We start from the raw sequence: 4,294 nt of genomic DNA on the forward strand, positions 1-4,294 counted from the left end.
CCACTCAAATACACGTCAACTCCTTCACTGTGTGTTGATTATGGGTCTGGCTCCCCATATTTCAACCAATAAGGTGACGGCAGTTCAGCACACGCTACTCGTGTGCTGCTGCACCTACTTTTGTAATGCAAATCTACCTACTTATGTAATGGTGTGAACCACTACAAAGAACCTATAAAACTACCTACATATGTAACTTGGGAGAGCCCATTACATCACCCCCCTCTTAAGACAGCAATCACCTAACGGGGGTGCGCTTCGGAGAACAATTGGGAAAAACTGGGAAATGGCGGAGAAGAGAACGCTTGAGAACTTGACGGGCGGGAGCTCCTGCGAAGCCCAGGAGCAGTACAATACAACTTGCGCGGACGAGAACAACATGGCGCAGCAGACGGGGCGGCGAACCAGGCAGGAAGCGGAACAACGCGGACGGCTCCAGCGTCGGCGACGACGCTGAACAGTGAATGGACCGCTGATATCGCACCTGAGAGCGTGAGTCGACTTGGGGTTCGGCCCGGCGTAATGAACGAGGATATGAAGCCGTGGGCGCTGTACGACTTGTCCGGGGCGGTGACCCCGGACGCGTTGGACACCATGCAGGACCACTTTCGGCGCTTCAGGCGTCTCCGGAACAAAACACTCGACGGCGCGACGTACGAAGCTTTGCAGAGATCATGGTGCGCATTCATCCGACGGTGGAATCGGATGCATGAGGCTGGAGAAAGTGTCGTCGGCTGGCTCGGTGATCGCGAAGCCCTACAAGCCGAGCATTCACTCGGTGATCTGCGCCTGAAAGTCTGCGACGACGCTTGGACCGAAGACCGTTTGTGCTATGTCAACGTACGCGAAGGTTGCAGTTCGTGTGACATCGGGCGACGCCCGACGCAAGCTGAGTGGGATCAGTATATTGTCGAGTATCCGCTCATGCCGACCGAACACGCTTGGATCGAGAAGTATAAGCGCTCACTCTCCGAGTTCACCCAAGCGGCTATATGCGGCGGCTCGCGCCGACAACGCTCACGACGGAGCCCGTCTCCTGCGCATTCGACGTCTCGAAGGGCACGTAGTCGATCGCGTTCTCGATCGCCGCGAGGTCGCTCGCGGCCGCGTTTGACTCGAGGCTGGAGTCGTAGTCGTGGACGACATCAGGAACGTAACGAAGCAAGTTGGCGCGAGGCTCCCACGTATCATCAGCAGGTTGAAACCCGAGCCATCGTACCTTATACTTCCGCGCGGCGGGAGCCGCGTGTTGAGCCGACGACTTGGTCGAGTGACGCACGCGGGGATGATCTTCGTGATCAACAATACGGTCCACAATCCAGCACGTATCTCCATTCGAGTCAACGATGGGCGGAGGACCGTCGCGGTGGAATTCGACGCGACCTGGTTGACCAGGACGACGTTGAGCAGGCGCTGAACACTTCTCGGGACGCACAGGAGGAGGCCGAGCGGGCGGCTGAGAGCTCTTGGAACGCCGAGGCGACGGCGAGTAGTCTGCGGCAGTCGAATCGTGAGCTCTTGCAGCGACTGCGTAGTCTGGAGCGCAAGGTGTTTGGCGGACTGAGGGGTGGAGCTTTTCCGCGCGAGCGGGGAACTGGGACAGATGGGACGCTGGCTCGACAGGCTCGTCGTGAGGGCCCGCTCAACGCATGCTCCTGTCCCGGCTCCGGGATCATCGCGGGAAGATACTTCTTAAGCCGCCCCGACGTAGAACGTCGGGTGTAGTCGTAGCGACGTAGGAATGTCTAGCGTGTAGGCATCACCCATAACTCGTAGTACTTTGAATGGCCCAATGTAGCGCGGCGCGAGTTTGCTCGCGCCTAGGTTCGTAATAGCAGAGGTACGAATTCCATCCGTTGAGAGTAATACCCGCTCACCAATCTTGAATGCACTTGTGTTCTTGCGGCCACGTTTGTCAGCGTTTTCCTTCTGCTTGTCAACTGGGAGTGATAGCGCGTCACGGACGAATCGGGTAACCGATTGGCGATGAAGAACAAAGTCGGATACCGCTGCTGTCAGCGGGTCGCGCTGGAGGTTTCGGCGCGTAGTTAGCCACAGTCAAGTGTGGCTGTGCTGGAGCGATCAGCGTTTGGTGTGTCCAGTCAACTAACGGCGACGACGTGGATTGCGCGGGTGCGAGGATCTTCTTCGACTGTAAACGCGTCACCGCGTTGATGTCTACTGCAGGAGTAGCTGAACTCGTAGACGGCAGAACCGTTGTCTCACCGGAAACCGGTGGCTGAACCAGTATCTGAACCGGTTGGGCAGGGTTATCACATTCCTCCCCCTCCAGAGTGAAGCCATCAGTCGCCGTGGGTTGGCCCACAGCAAGTTGTGCGGGGACACGTGGATGACGCGCGTTGTTGACAAAAACGGAGTCAATCCCGTCGACGCGTGCTCGGCATTGTTGAGTGCAAACTCCGCAAGAGGCAGGAAGGAACTCCAGTTCTCGAAGGACGGGGCATAACTGCGCAGAACATCTTCTAGCACATGGTTGACGCGTTCCGTTTGCCCGTCAGTCTCCGGGTGCGCCGCCGTCGACATGAGGAGTTTGGTGCCCAGGAGGTCGAAGAGTTTCGTCCAGAACGCCGATGTGAATCGGGGATCGCGATCAGGGACGATTGATTCAGAAAGGCCGTGATGTCGGAAGACAGCGTCGATGAAGAGCACCGTGGTATCGGCCGCGGTGATTGAGTCCGGAACCGGAACGAGATGGCACATCTTGCTAAAGCGATCCACGAAGACCAGAACACCAGTACGACCGTCAGTATCGGGTGGGAGACCGAATAAGAAGTCCATTGACACAGAGCGCCACGCCTCTGTCGCCAGAGGGAGAGAACGCAGCGGATCTTGCGATGACGGTGACGGCTTAACGCGTTGACAAGTTTCGCAGGAGCGGACCCACTTGCGCACCCACTTGTATAGGTGAGGCCAGTAGAAGTCGCGGGATACCGCTGCGAAAGTCTTCTCACGGCCCAAGTGGCCACCCACTGGAGCGTCATGGAATTCGTGTATAATTCTTGCGCGTAGATCGGGGTCGTTGGGGACAACGACGCGAGGAGCATCGAATCGATCGATACTGTACATCAGTAGATCACCGTCAAGTTGGTATCTGTGAATCTGGTCGCGCATGGAGCGGCTCAGTGTCTTTAGCGTGGCATCACTTGGTGTGCGAAGGTGTTCCAGGATACCGGCATATATCGAGTCATCTCGATACGCGGCAGAGATCTCTTCCCGCAGGGGAAGTATTGGAGATACCGCCGTCATCAGGTTCACACCTGCAGCCACACATGTGGCGCAGTCCAATTCGTCGTCGTCCGCGTCTTCAAGTGACTGACGACCCAAATCTCGGCGTGGATCGTAATCGGGGCGCCGAGATAGGGCATCCGCAAGGATGTTATTCTTGCCCGGCTTGTAGTGAACGACGAAGTTGTACTCGGAGAAGAATGACAGCCATCGTGCCATGCGCTGAGAGAGATGAGGGCTCTTCGTCGCTGTTCGCAGCGACGCGTGATCTGTGTAGATCGCGAATGTCTGCTCACCGAGTAAGTACACTCTGAATTTGATCAGTGCGTAGCGCATCGCAAGGAGTTCCTTGTCGTGAACCGGATAATTCTTCTCAGCGGGCTTCATCTGTCTGGATTGGTAGCTCACGACGCGTTCGCGACCTTCGTCGTCGAACTGCATCAGTGCACAGCCGATGGCGAAGTCGCTCGCGTCGCAAACAACGTGGAATGGCTTTGCATCATCTGGAAGCGCCACGATTGGGGCCTCCGCCAAGCTTTTCTTCACTGCATTAAAGGCTGACTGATGTTCGGGAGTCCACGACCACGTGATGTCTTTCTTCAGCAATGAAGACAATGGCTGGATCAGACCAGCATAATTTTTCGTGTACTTGTGGAGATAATTTGCGAGGCCAAGCCACTGACGCAATTCAGTCTGATTCTGCGGCGTGGGCCACGCACAAATGGACGAGACCTTCTCAGGATCCGCTCGGACACCATTTTTGCTCACATAACAGCCAAGCACCGGAATCTCCGGGGCACAGAAGATGCACTTCTTCAAGTTCGCGTACAGTTTGTCTTCGCGCATGACTTGGAACACTTGTCGTAAGTGATTTAAGTGAGCTTCTGTGGCGCTGAGATCGCCCTCAGCGCGGCTGTGAACGAAGATGTCATCGAAGTAGCTCGGAGCGAAGTCGCGAAGTGGGCGCAGAACGTGGGAAACCATGCGATTGAACGTGGCTGGTGCGTTTTTCAGGCCCTCGCGGCATGACAAGCCACTCCCACAGCAT

This window comes from Phytophthora infestans, genomic scaffold (assembly GCF_000142945.1).
Source record: "Phytophthora infestans T30-4 supercont1.169 genomic scaffold, whole genome shotgun sequence".
NCBI lineage: Eukaryota > Oomycota > Peronosporomycetes > Peronosporales > Peronosporaceae > Phytophthora > Phytophthora infestans.